Source organism: Misgurnus anguillicaudatus, chromosome 5, assembly GCF_027580225.2.
Source record: "Misgurnus anguillicaudatus chromosome 5, ASM2758022v2, whole genome shotgun sequence".
Lineage (NCBI taxonomy): Eukaryota > Metazoa > Chordata > Actinopteri > Cypriniformes > Cobitidae > Misgurnus > Misgurnus anguillicaudatus.
The window spans coordinates 10456376-10471776 of record NC_073341.2 but is presented as its reverse complement, the minus strand read 5'-3'; the positions used below and the strand labels follow the sequence as shown (position 1 = coordinate 10471776).

Here is a 15401-nt window from a genome sequence, read left to right as displayed (position 1 = left end):
TTTTTTCGTCCCAGGGAGAGTCAGCCAACTTTGGCTTAACTTAGCACTTTACTGTATACGTTACATTATTAATACGCTCGCTTGTACGGTTTAACCGCTATCTCTACTTCTTATATTATCTATTGATTTTCTGTGTTCTCCTCTACATCTTCTCATGTAAAGCTGCTTTGCAACAATTAACACTTGTGAAAAGCGCTATATAAATAAAATTGAATTGAATTGAAGTGTAAGCTGCACGGGCACACGTCAAAACTTTATACACTCTATTTGCACCAGTACTAGACTTTGTTAGGACATAGTCAGTACATAATTATTTTGGAGTAGTAGGTCTTCTCCACAGTTCATTCTTGTTAATTTTCTGAGTTCGTCATTGTTGCATTCTGAATAACGAACAGCGCAGTTTACATGCTTCATCCTTGTTACATTAGTTCATTAACATAATTCTGAACAGATTTCTGTAGATTAAACAACTCTGAATTAAAACATTTTCGATAATGTGTAGGTCGGGCCGGGCTCGGACACAACGTGCAGAGGCTTCGGTTATGGTTTTTTGGGCCCGATTTAAGCTCTAATACAGACAGATTTTAATCAAACAAATTCAACACTTTTTACATTAACCAGGGGATAAAAGAGAAAAAGAATTAAATAAAAACATGGAAATGCTGACATACATTAATACATTTAGCAGCTTTCTTGTTTATCAGATTATAAATAGATTTTGGGTATTGCTTAACTTCTAATAGAAAAATACGGAATAATGGTTTATAATCACCATATTTACATTAATGTATACTAAACTTAATTAAACATTTTAAAAACAAAGTCTGATCAAAATATAAATTCTAACAAAAGAGCACAAATCTAACCAAAACATTTTTTTTAATAAGGACAACTCCAAAACAAATGAAAAAATGTTTCTGTATGTTGACCACAAAAGGTAAAAAACAAAAAGTTTTGAATATGCCTACCTGCAATACTGCAATATTGCCACAAGGAAACGTGCGTACGTCAAGTCGGAACCTGACGTGGAGGTAAGTACCTTTCCACATTAAAGACGAGTTTTATAAATCTGAGCGTTGGAGTGGATTTGAGCGTACGCACGGTCTAAGATCAAATTTGTGCGTAAAAACGCTTTATAAATGAGGCCCCAGGTATCTTTGTAAACGGGAATGTCTGCTCTGTCTAGTCATGCGATAGATTTTGAGCTTTGGGGTTTTTGAAAATTTTGTCATCATACCTAGGCTACTAAAAGTCATTCCATTTAAATGCTGTAAAAAGTAGAAACGTGTATATTAAGGAGTAACTTTAGAGACGCTCCCTAAATTCACCACTATCAAATTGTCAACTACATACTGACGAATCGTAGCCTGACGTTGTCATACTCAATTCCGGGGTGCATTCCACTCCAGTTTTAGACACACACTCGCGAACTTCCCTAAGCACTTCCCCTCAGGGGAATCCCTGTCGCCATTTTGAAGTGCGTTCCACTTCAGGGAAGTTTGTATGGACAGACCCTCGCTCCCTCGATTTTGACCGAGGGAGCGAGTCTGCTTCATATGTACACTTCATGCAGCTTCATATCCCACAATGCAGCACGATTGTGACGTCACTTCAGCAACTGCGCTTTTCACATGGAGGGGGCGGTCTAAGATCGGCTGGCACCCAGGCTAGACGAATCGATTTCATCTTAAACGAATCCCTGATCCAAATAAAACGTACCGTGTTTCTCAATCAGCTCCCTTGTTCAGTAGTCAGGGCACTGATCAGGGAGTCTGACATTTGAAGGGCTGTCTCAATGGCAAAATCCGTCCAGTGCACTGAAACATTTGTTCCCTAAAAACTCCCACAATGCAACCCAAAAACCAGTGAGCCTCGATGATCCCTATGTTCCCTATCCGGAAATCACGTGACCTTTTCTGAAGCTCGCCAACCGAACATCACGTGATCCAACTCAATAAACTTTATGAAATATTACAGAACTTTTATAAAGACAAACGTTTGTTTTAGTTGTAAATATAAACACACATTGCTACACAGTAAGGGACCACAATCTACTCAATATTTAAAAGAATAATATTTATTTAAAATTGTAAATATATTTATTAAATTTAAAATATAATTATATGCCTCCAATTTTATGCACAGATATGTAAGAGAATAATGACAGCATTTTTCACAATGTACTGTTTTTAAAATTGAGTCAGAAAGATGTTGGTTTTGCCGGTTGTTGATGAGTAACAGCTGTGAGTGATTACAAGGCGCTTAAGCAGCCGTGACAGAAAAATAAGTGAACATCGTCCCAAGGTGAAGTGAGCTAGGGTCCTTACCAGTGCCCGAACCTGTGTACACGATATACTGATTCACGACCTCGGGAGCTAGGGAACGAATTGAGACACACGGGTAATTTGTTCATCCCCTAATTTAACAAAATATACCTCTGCTGTCTTCAAAAACAATACAACCCGTTCATGTACAAAAAATACACATAGCTTTCATCACATCACAAAAACTACAACTTATGTTAACTTGAGATAACAAGAAATAAAGTTGTGATCATGAGAAAACAAGCAAGCAAAAATAAAAATAGTACACAACCTCGGCTTCCGTAAATGAACAAAACAGTCTGGATAACAACAGTCGTATGCACTGCTAACTATTTATTATGTTAATATACATCACTTATGTAATTTAACATGGTTTTACTACAGTTACATCGAACAAAACATGGTTTACTGTACTGTATTAAAACCATTGTTACCACAAAATAACAATGGTTTTGCTAATAGTACTCAATACACCAATAACATGGTACTTTTACCACATAAAATCCATAGTTAATTTTCGTGAGGGACATTAAAAAACAAGGCCTCATACGGCGTAATTATTATCTTAAATTGCGGGGATGTTTTATTCATTTTGGTCGCTTTTTGTTAAATTAATGGAGTCAAAATTTGTCTGCGTATTCTGCCGGTCAAGAAAAACGGCGGGTAAAATGTCAAGTACACGAGCACCACCTGGTATGTCTACATGTACACGTGCATTAACAACAACACAATAACTGTATGTAAACTTATCAGCATGAAAGTCAGACTTTTTGCTTTAACTCTCATCTTACCTCTTTGGCGTTTCGCCTCATGTGTTGGATAAACATCCACCATCTCCTCCTCCTCCTCTTCTCCTTCAAATGGATTTAAATAACCGGCAGCGCGCCCGACTTGTGACGAAAGTCCGATATCAAGGACATAGCCAAAGTTCGGCACAGCATTCGGCAGAATAAAATCCATATTTTCAACATCTGCTCCTTCCATGTCCTTGTCGGACAATGGTGTTACAGGACGAAACATGATGTGAAAAGATAACTGCAGACTTAACTGTGCTTAGACTCGGTTCACAGAGGGTTGAAATCTAAGTAAACTGTCTGTCTGTACACAGTGCGTCGAGCAGTTTAAAGTTGCGAACTTTTGGAAAGTCTGCAAAATTCACTTGGTAATCTGTACAGTAGCGTTCGGAGTCAACCAAAGGCAAGCGTTCAGATCAGTCAAATGATACCGGTCTCATCTGGCTGAGCCCTTTTATAACCATTATGTGATGTCATAATGTTATGTGATGTCATAATGGTTCCATGACAACGGCGAGTTATATATAGATGTCATTGAGTTCAGTGATAGTTCTGTAATTACGGCTCAACTCTGATGAGTTTTTTTTATTTTTATGTCATGTCCCCTGTGTTGTTTAATTAAAACTATTAACAACTTTTGGACTTTTTATTGTAGATATATATGAATAGCATATCAAAACTCTTTAATATGTCTTATTTAGCTTATTACTACTTTTTAAAATTTATTTTACAGTATGTATAGATGCTATTTTGTATTCATATATTTAGACCTATTGTGTTATTCATTTACAACCACTAGATGGCGCTATGTCAATTACCAGTAATGTTAAAAGAAAAGAGTATTAGTCGAGAGTAAAACACAGACATGCTCAGATTGTATGGAGATTTTATTTAAATCATTAAAAAGCACCAAAGGTCATATATTTTAATGCATGATACATACGAAAGGTTTTTTCATTGTTCAAAATCCTTCAGGCATATCAAAAAGTTAAACACTGGCAGTCAGTCAAAAACAGACATTAAGTTAGATAATAATCCCTCATCCCTTACAGCAGTTAAAGCATCAACAGAGTTACATATTGCTGGGTTTACTGCAGGGTTAAATTCACTAAACACTACTTAATATTAATTCCCAAAAACATTAAAGGACATTTGACTGATGAAGAACCACCACAGAGACTAAAGGGTCATGGTGGTGGACAAAATCCTGTATGAGATGAGAGGAAAAGATCTTAAAAAATGTTTCCAATACCAAAATTATATTTTCTGCCCCAAACCAATTTATGCAACAATCTCCTATCTTTGGTCAGATAACATGAAGCCTAAATTAACCTCCTAAGACCGAGCTTTGATTTGTCTTTTTTTTCAGATTTCTACCAGCTATTTTTGGGAACCAATTAATATAATAACCAAATATTTTTCTATGAACATGAAGCAGTGTATTTGTCCATGTTTGTGTATAATAGGTTCCAGTTACACAGAATTAAGTATTATGGTGCAAACAACAAAAACATTGATGTCCACATATGTGACATCCAGGTCTTAGGAGGTTAAATGTGGCATAATACAACTGTAAATAGAGATAGAACTTATTTAAAAATGTTACCTTATTAAAGATATCAAGATTATATTTTTTACATTATAGATTTTATGTAGAAATCTCTCAAACTTGCTTCACTGATACTCTAAACTATATTAAACTACATCTAAACACAGTTTAAGAATTATCTTCATTCACTGTTATATTTACCTTTAAGCTAAAGAAGACTGTACCATTAATCTATATAAAGCACTGTACCATCCCAGCAAACACAAAAACGTTATAAAAACGTTTTTTCACGTTGTGAAAAGATTGTGATAACGTTCTTTTCCGACATACTTAATATGACCAAATGTCGGGTTTTTTGAACTTTATAAATACGTATTTTCACAACGTTGCAAAAACGTTTTGATAACGTAATCTAAACGTTTTTGCAAGGCTTAGCTAAAGCTAGACTATGCCTTAGTTAAATTAAGATGTTTAAATATCTTTAATAAACATGCCTTAGAAAAAAATGTTACTAGTGTCCATCTTAAGAAAAATCACTAGCACTGGCTTATTTTAAAATCTTGCATTGAAAGTTCTTTTCAATTGAGACAGCTCAAACATGTGTCTTAGTCTAGGACTATAGGCTTAAGCCTTGTCTGTGAACCTAGAGATAAGCATTTATCTCATTAAGTAACAAAGTAATGTTCATATGTTCACATATGTTTCACGTCATGCTCAGTTAAACAGACAATTATGATTATAGAGGAAGTTTACAGACTTCCAACCCACTTTGTATTGTTACAATGTCTGTAATATATGTAATCTGTCATCTGGCAGAGTATTGTCAAGAACTAATTGGGAATTTAAGTTTAACTCAAGAAAAAAAGCGTAAACATTGCCCGTTCAAATACCCCAATTTATTGTAAAAATATAAAGTGAGTTGAAAATCTGCAAACTTATGCTTTGAGGCAGTGATTGCAATATATATAATGTTTGGCAGTTTTGTATGTCCATCCAGTTGCCATCATCTGAAGTCTCTGAGAGTGTAGGTGTCATCTGATGTCTTTACAAGTGAGGCTGGATCCATACTGGAGCTTCTGTAACCTGTATGGGTATCCTGATAGATAAAAACAGGAAAGCAAAAGGATTACCATAGCTGCTGTTCATATTATTTCAAGCAAAAGATGATCATGTGCACTTGTTTAATACTTTTCATAACTTAAGAACAAGGTTATAAAATGTGTTATGTGAATGCTTGGCTGAAAAGGTAGGACTTTTTCTAGATTTACACTGGAAGAGTTTGGAAGTAAAAGGTGAAAAAGTTCTGCCTCCTTTTGTGGACTTTGACATCCTGGGTACTACCAAGAATTTTGTGACCTCAAAAAAATGTGTCCTTATTATTTGGGGAACCGAGACAGTCTATATGGAACAAACTACATATGCAATAGTATTATTAAAGGTGTAAAAGAGGATGTTTGTTTAATACATTTTTGCAATATTACTTAAAAATGTCTTTACTAAATGATAAAAGGCTATTTATTAGGCGCACTGAAAGTAATAAAATTAATATATGTCATCTGTGCATAAGGTAAGGCCTTAAAAACATCAGCCAATCGTTCACGCAATCATCGCATCAACAATTGGCCCTCTGGCTTGTCAATCACTGCCATTACGTTCCTGTTGAGAAACGTGCACGCTCCAGTAACTTTACACGAGTGACGTATGCGCATAGCGCATGAAACTCCGTCTTTAGTTTCGGTTTGTTTTCATTGTCGCTCCTGCTTTCCTCCTTGAATTTGCACCATGGAAGAGAAGAAACCCGAAGGAGGACATAAAAGAAAGAGTTTTTAAGTCGCTGAGAAGAGGAGAAAATTGTCAGAAGAATGTTATCTAACCAGAGTCGTTATTGGAGAAACATTTCAACGTTAGAGAGAGCAATGAAGGAACAGAGAGGTATCAAGACAGACGCACATGTCGCAAAAATTCTCTTCGACAGGTAACAGTGATTATTCTTTCTTTGTGGAATAATTATTGTTGTACTGTTATTCAGGTATATCGATGTTGTTCTTGTACAGTAGTTGTAAGTGACCAGTCTGCTACATGCTAGTTGAAATGGGAGTAGCGTCGACTGATCTAATTTTACATCTTATGTGTTTATTATCATATCATTTCACATAATGAATCCACTGATGCGACACAGCATATGCCCGTTGTAAACAAACACTCGTGTTCAAATGCTCGTGCACGAGTTTTGGAAGGCGTTCCCTAGAAATGAGCTGTGAAGGAGGGAGGCTGTTCTTACGCATGCGCTTATTTAAAAAAACTCAGTAACGGTCTTTGGATTCTCAGTCGGCGGAAACATCCTCTTTTGCGCCTTTAAGTTGGAGGAACAAGCCATCATAACTATAATTTACAATACCATTCAAAGGTTTAGGTTCAGATTTTTTTTACGTCTTTTATTATATGAATATATTGTAAGTTGTAATTTATTCCTGTGATTAATGATGAATTTTCAGCATCATCACTCCAGTCTTCAGTGTCTCATAATCAATCAAAGTTCATTCTAATACGCTGATTTGCTGCTCAAGAAACATTTCCAATTATTATCAAAGTTGATTGTTGTGTTAAGAAATAGTTAAGTGTTATTTTAGTGTTACCTTAAAATGGTAAGTTGCACTTCTGTTTGTTATAAGTGAGAGTAAAGATTCTGTTTTGCATCACAGAAATTACACTTAACTGCATATTCACAAAGAAAACAGCTCATCTAAATTGTGATAATTTCACAACATTTCTGTTTTCACTGTATTTTTGTCAAATAAATAAATCACAGCCTTTTGAACAGTCAGTAGTGTTTAAGTTTGAGGTCTTACTTACTAGCCATATGGTTCATACATAGCCCCTTAGAGGTGTTTTCTGACAGGTTTGCTTCAACTCTGCTGCATGGACAAATCTACAAACATAACAACTTGTCACAGAGCAAACATTATTTTGGATGCAGTGCAAAGGGAAACAAGCAAGAGGAGAGTTGAAACGTTAAAAAGGATGGTATACAAAAAATAGAATATACAAAAATAGCTGAATTTTATGTTTTAGGTTTACTTATTCATTTAATATTGTGCAGTGTCACTCACGTTTGTCAAAACCTTCTTTAAATAACTGTAATAAAAATTTTAAAGGAAAATAACAAGATGCAAGATTACGTTGTGAAGTGCATATGAAGTGATTGAATGAGCTTTTTCAACTCACCTGAGTTTTCAACATCTCTGTCAGCTCCCTTCGAAAAAATGCTGAAATCTTGAGCTTCTTTTTTATTAAAGAGGGGTTATTTTGTCACTCCTGAAATCAGAGAACAACTTTTATCTATATTGGTTTACGATAAAAAAAATTGTAATACTTTCAGCTAATTTTGACGTCCCATGTTAAGTTGCTACTGCCTAACGTAACAGTACATCCATAGACTGTGAGTACATCGCATATTTTAAGATAAACAAATTAACCTACTTCCAATAATGCATTGACACCCTTTACAACACTTTTAAAACCTCCCAATGACACATTTAGATGTTCTCAATCGCCCAAACTTTCATAAACAAGCGCTAAGCGTTAGCGCCATGCTAACGGAGATGCTAACGGACTTTTCTCGAAGACACAAACCATTTCAACAAAATATCAATTAGGTGTCAACCACAGTTGTGTGTATTATTTTTGTAATTTGAGGGACGAAACTTACCTGAAAATGTGAAGAAAACGATAAGAAACGCGGAGCTTTGCGGCTTTCTGTTGTTCCTAGCAGCCTCGTTTCCATGGTAACTGAAGTCACTTCAACGGATTTAAAGAGGCAGCACCCGCTGCGCACACACACACACACACACACACACACACACACACACACACACACACACACACACACACACAGCATTTACATAAATAAAATCTTAGAAAACTACATAAACAATTTAAATCGCATTAAATTATTATTGAATTGTGAATTTAAAACTTTTGGTTGTTCTTTGTCATATAAGATAATTTAATATTTCTATTAAATCTTTTTATTTAACTTTTTTTTAGCTATTAGGGGGCGTGCACACCAACGCTTTTACGCCCGCGGCCGGCGCATGTTTTCAATTCATTTCAATGGAAACTCAGCGTTTTTCAAATAAGCCAGCAGCTAGCGTTTTTTTCCGCGCTGAAAACCGGCGCAGAGAGTTGAGAAATGTTCAACTTTGGAAAAAAAGCTCCGCTCGTCAATGTCAGCTCTCACGCGGCCGTCCAATCACAGTGGAGGAGGGGCGGGACAAGTATCGCGGCAACCAACCGTCTCACAGCTGACGTATCACAGCTACCAAAGCGCTCAGCTGAAGAAAGCTGGCACTCAGCTGAAAAACAGCTGGCATTCGGCGTCCTCACGGCGTTTTCAGCCGCGTTTGAAAGTTTTGGTGTGTCCAGCCCCTTACGCTAGTATTTTATTCTAATCCTAAGGGGCTGGACACACCAAAACTTTTAAACGCGGCTGAAAACGCCTTGAGGACGCCGAATGCAAGCTGTTTTTCAGCTGAGTGACAGCTTTCTTCAGCTGAGCGCTTTGGTAGCTGTGATACTTCAGCTGCGAGCCGGTTGGTTGCTGAGGTAATGTCCCGCCCCTCCTCCACTGTGATTGGACGGCCGCGTGAGAACTGACATTGACGAGCGGAGCTTTTCTTCCAAAGTTGAACATTTCTCAACTCTCGGCGCTCAGCGCGGAGCGCGGAAAAACCGCCGGGCGCCGGTTTTCAGCGCGGAAAAAAACGCTAGCTGCTGGCTTATTTGAAAAACGCTGAGTTTCCATTGAAATGAATTGAAAACATGCGCCGGCCGCGGGCGTAAAAGCGTTGGTGTGCACGCCCCCTAAGATTCTAAACTTGTATAAATGTATTTGCTCTAATTACCTCGAAGGTATTATGAGGATGTTCATAATTTAACCGTTCGGGAGCCACATTCACTTACATAGTATACTTTTGTCCTACTATGGAAGTGAATGGGGCTTATTAACAGTTAAATTACAAACATTCCTCAAAATATCTTACATTTTGTTCATCAGAACAAATACATTTATACCGGGTTGTAGCAACACGAGAGTGAGTCAATGATGACAGAATTTTCATTATTGGGTGAACTATTCCTTTACTGGTCAATGTGTTATGGAGCCATATGCACATGTTGTTTTTCAATTTCTGAGTTGGGTGTGTAACTCACCAAATCCAACTTTATATTATCGTTTTATCTAAAATATAGTACAATTTTGTTCTATTCAAAAATCCTACAACTGCCCGACTTGAAAACTTTTGTTTACAAAGAAAAGTTAAAGTAACACAGTGTTACAACTAATCCATAAGTTTACAAGATAATGAAAGAAAACAATGTAAATTTCATTAATCAAAATGAACTGTAAATACAATATCACATAGTTGACAATTATGAATTTGTGTGTGTGTGTGTGTGTGTGTGTGTGGCCCTTTCAAAAATACTTAAGCTATTCATATGCAAGGATCCAAGGATGCTTATGAGGGAGACATGGATCGCTACAGTATGTGGATATCTGTTATAAACAAAAACATCATTCACATCTAGCATGTATAGAATAGTATTTAATTATTTTTAAATATAATTTTCCAGCAAGTGTTACAACCCTTTTAATTACCCCACCCATGGGGTTATCTGTAATGTTTGCACTTCTGTCAGTTTAGCTAAATAAAAATATATCTGGACTTTATAAGGACTAAGTATAAGGAAGCACACGCAAAATCTGAGCTGAGCCAGTTCAGAGTTGTATAGTGTAGCTGCACATTGAGATTTGTGTGAGAGCTGAACTCTAAAGAAGAGAAGTATGTAAAAGCTGCGAGTGGGGACTGTGCAGCTTTTTAGCACCACCTTTGCGCTTTGGTCTGCCCATTTTGAGAGAGAGGGAGGGATAGAGAGGGTAATTTAAGCGGAGCAGCTACTTGCTTCTGTGGCGCGTTTAGTGATCAACAGATGGCAAGCCGCTGGCCCTGCATGATGGAGCAGTCCTTGGCAAAAATATCAATGCCGGATCGGCCCCCAAAGTGCGTCGGCCCACCAGCAAAATGCCTACCAACCCAGTCATGCCTAAAACAAAACGTTGCAAAAAAACATTGCATTTTGATCTGGTTTGGTTGCGTAGTAAACAGACGTGGTATTTACGTTTTATTCCAACGTTATAATTACATTATTTTGACATCTAAATAAAACGTCGTACAAATGGTTTCTTTTCGTCTGGTTTTATTTTCGTAGTAACCCTGTCAACACACCCATGTGGGGCCCATAAGGGATGGATATGGGCTGGTGAGTGGGGCCCAGTTAGTTTTGTCCGGGGGTTTCATGGTGGCCCCACATGGGCTTGCCCAGATGGGTTGAAGATGGGCTCTTGATGGGCCCCTTATTGGGCCCATATGGGTAGACCAGAAAGATCCCTTGGCCCCATCTGGGTTGCCCACATGAATTTGATATCGAAACTGAGTGGGGCTTATGTTGCCCCACCTAATGAAGCCCACATTATTTACCAGGTCCCAGTATGGGTTTTTAATGGGTACTGGACTGGTCCCTTATTATGTTATAATTATACTATTAATGCTTAATTGTAATTGACTTAAATAATGTATTTGTTTAAAATTGATAACCGATAAAAGCAACATAATTTCGGTTCGATAAAGATCAGTTTTCAGTATAAATATTCAACAGTTCATTCATCTATAACATCACAAAACATGAAGGAGGTGCAATATGAAAAATGAAATACAAAACTGTAAAGGTTCAATATATCAAAATACTTTATTGTCAATTTATAACACTTTCAATGCGAAAATAATCATCAACATCTCAAAACTGCTAAAGCAGGTAATGACTAACAATTTAACATAACACTTAAAATAAGCATCAAAAGAAGTCAAACTCTTAAAATACTTGAGACTCAAAAACAAACCAAATATTGCTCACTGTTCTGGAGATGGTCTTAATTCTGATCATCAATTAATCTCTACTCAACAGTTTTATGAAGAACTTCCAAAGCATCCACAGCCGAACTCATTAAATGTCCTTGCACGTTTGCTTTGATTCATCCCTGTGCAGTCCGTGAACTTGTACCGTAGTATTACATTTTCTATAAACACAACTCAGGATAAATTACAAGTGTAACAGTTGTGAGAGACTCCTGCTGCTCTGATAGAAACCGTATCCTTGCGCCTGAGCGGAAATTCTTGTAGTTTAAATGTTTATCATCTTTATAAAAGTCTGCCTTTTTAGCAAAGATTATTTAAAATATGATATTATATTATGTGAAAAAAATCACAATTAAAAACATTTAAAGCAGGACTACTTTGTCAAGCGTAATGTGTTGTAGCAGTGAGCAGATCTCCTTATATGAAACACCTGACTCCACTAATCAGACTCCTTTCAGAATGTTTGAAACATTTCTTTAATTAACACAACAAACTGATGAACTTTCTGACATTTCTTATTTTCACTCATGCTCAGCTGTGCAAATTCAACTTAAAATTATTAATTGGCAGGTAAACATTATAAATATCACAATTAAACAATAATGCATTTTTATTTTAAATATTTTATACTGATCATATACTATCTGCGATATTATTTGCTCTTTGTATAAAAGTGACTATCAATCAAAAGTAATAATTTTAATAGTTTAAATGTATATAAAATGTATTTTAAGCATGAAATTATTTTGCCCACATAGGTCCCATATGGGTCCCATATTATCATCCAACATGGGCTTACCTATATGGGACCCACATAGTCAACCCACATGGGACCCATATATATTGCCCATGTTAAGCCCATGGCCACATGAAACCCATGCTGCCCAGATGGGACCCACGTGGGGCCCACATATGTTGGCTGGGAAACGGACGTGATATTTACGTTTTATTTCAACGTTATAATTACGTTATTTTAACACCTAAATAAAACGTCTCAAAAATTGTTTATTTTGGTCTGGTTTTATTTTCGTAGTAAACTGACGTGATATTTATGTTTTATTCCAACGTTATAATTACGTTATTTTAACACCTAAATAAAACGTCTTAAAAATGGTTCATTTTGGTCTGGTTTTGTTTTCGTAGTAAAGAAGTAGTACAGACGTGATATTTACGTTTTTTTACTACCTTAAAAAAGTACTAATTAGGTGCCTTTACAACGTATTAAAAACGTCCTTTTTTGGTTACATTGTTTTTTTTTTAATTTAGGGTGTCGTTTTTAAAACGTTGTGCTGCAACATTACCTAATTACAACCAAAATACAACGTTGTGAAAAGTTGTAAAAACGTTTTGTGTTTGCTGGGACGGCACTGCTGAAAGTTTGAAATAAATAGACCTTTCGTAATTTAAATTGCTTTAATTTATATTTTGTATATTTTCTGTTTTATGTCACTCTTTTAAAATGTAATTTATGTAAATGTAATGCAAGACATTTATGTAATGTAAAGCAAACCACATTGTCTGACCATGTGCAAAACCTCTTGTGGTTGTAATAGGTCTGTTTAGCTCTCTACCTCAAATTTAGTATGTGTGCCTGATTAAAAGAAAATAAAGGTGGCTTTTGATAGATTATCCATTAGTCTGTGTTAATATGTGGTATAAATGTGTGTACATATTTTTATGTATATATTTCTATATCATTTTACATATTATTTAAAATATATTCTACCATATAGTAAACATACATTTGACACTATATCTGTACATATATTGTTAATAAATTTTTGCATATCAATCGGAATACAATATAGCAGATATTTATAAATATAATATTGCATATATTTTGAGATATATAAACACATATATTATATTCACATGCAATATATTAAAAGCGGCAATTATTTATATTTATCAATATACTGCAATAAATTACATATATATAGAATATATGTATCAACATATTACTCATGTATTTTACAATATACTGCAATATATTGCATACATAAAGAATATATGCATCAACATATTACTCCATATATTGCCAATATATACTGCAATATATTACATAGAAAAAGAATATATGTATCAACATATTACTCCATATATTGCCAATATATACTGCAATATATTACATACATAAAGAATATATATATCAAATTATTACTACATATATTGCCAATATATACTGCAATATATTACATACATTAAGAGTATATATATATATATATATATATATATATATATATATATATATATATATATATATATATATATATATATATATATATATATATATATAGACACGGTAGGGATAGGAAGCGGGTAAGCGGATTAAACTGGTTCAGCCGGTGGTCGTTGGTCACGTATCGGCGGGCAACACGTTGAAGGACAGCCAGTAGATCAGTGGTGTGATGACCTTCACAGCATCAGGAACTGGGTCTGTTTGTCTAATTGTCCTCGGGGTCGAGGACGAGACAGGGAGACAAAAACAGAGTTGTATTAGCATAGGGGCCGTTCGCATGTAATGCAAGTGTCATACATTATAGTGGTTTAAGTCAGCTCGGTTCTAGACAGGCTAACTATTGCGGCAATAGTATATTACCCATATGAGGTATGTGAGTACTTTTTTCTAAAGAAACTAACTATTGCGGGATAACCCTGCTGAAAAAAACAGCATACCAGCAAGACCAGCATATGTTGTTTTTTGGTGCTGGTTTGCTAGTGAACACCAGCTTAACCAGCATCACCACCAGCATCACCACCAGCATTAGCACCAGCTAAACCAGCATTAGCCCCAGCTAAACCAGCATTAGCACAGCATCCCATGCTGGTCATACCAGCATATATTGTGTTTTGGTGCTGGTATGCTGGTGACCACCAGCTAAACCAGCATAATTCCCATGCTGGTCTATGCTGGTTTGATGTTGTTTTTTTTCAGCAGGGAAGTACATTTACTGGACATTTTATGTGAATGCTTTGTTAAAGAAGAATGTCTTAAGTTTAGATTTAAATTGATCGACTGTGTCTGATACTCAAACATTATTTGGTAAATTATTCCAGAGCTTAGGGGCTAAGTAGGAAAATGATCTACCACCTTTAGACACTTTTGATATTCAGGATAATTAAGTGACCAGAATTTTGTGATCGCAGTTTACGTGATGGATTGTATTCTGATAGTAGTTCTTTAATATACGAGGGCGCTAGGCCATTTAAGGCTTTGTAGGTGATTAGTAATATTTTAAATTGTATGCGATGTTTAAAGCTCACGTAACACACGCTGTTTCTGCATTTCGGATGTTAATCTGGAGTACCTATAGAGTAGTATGACATCCTTTATATCTCTGAAGAGTCTTTAGTTTAATCAGATTTATAAAAGAAAGATTAGCTTTACCGAATCTTTACGATAACGTACGAAAAAATGAAGAAGGAGGAGTTATACCACGGGAGGAGCGAGTACGAGTCATGCAACACTATACAACACTGTTTTAACTGATGATTCACTACATGTTCGTGTCATTTATATAATATACACGCGCCTATTTCCAACATAAGACAGAAGTCTTACTTACCACGTGCAACTCGCCATGACCTGGTTGGGAAAATCCACTGCATCAAACACACACGCAAAACTCCGCTGCTACCCCGGATAATAAACTATAGGCTATTCATTGTTTCCATAAGGCTGGATGTCTTCTCCTTAGATCCAAAAACACACTTCATCTTCCGTGCCATTGTTGACTTTTGAAATTAAACAAAGCTGAGTGGC

At 35.9% G+C, this 15401-nt stretch overlaps 1 long non-coding RNA gene across 1 annotated transcript; it reads right to left on the bottom strand.

Moving 5' to 3' along the window:
- Positions 1-3752: 3752 nt before the first annotated feature.
- On the bottom strand, positions 3753-7917 carry LOC129414898 (uncharacterized). The gene is made up of 3 exons (XR_012369549.1): positions 7893-7917; positions 7521-7596; positions 3753-5763 (listed from the first exon to the last, which is right to left on the bottom strand). It is a non-coding gene; the product is annotated as an uncharacterized lncRNA (long non-coding RNA).
- Positions 7918-15401: the final 7484 nt, after the last annotated feature.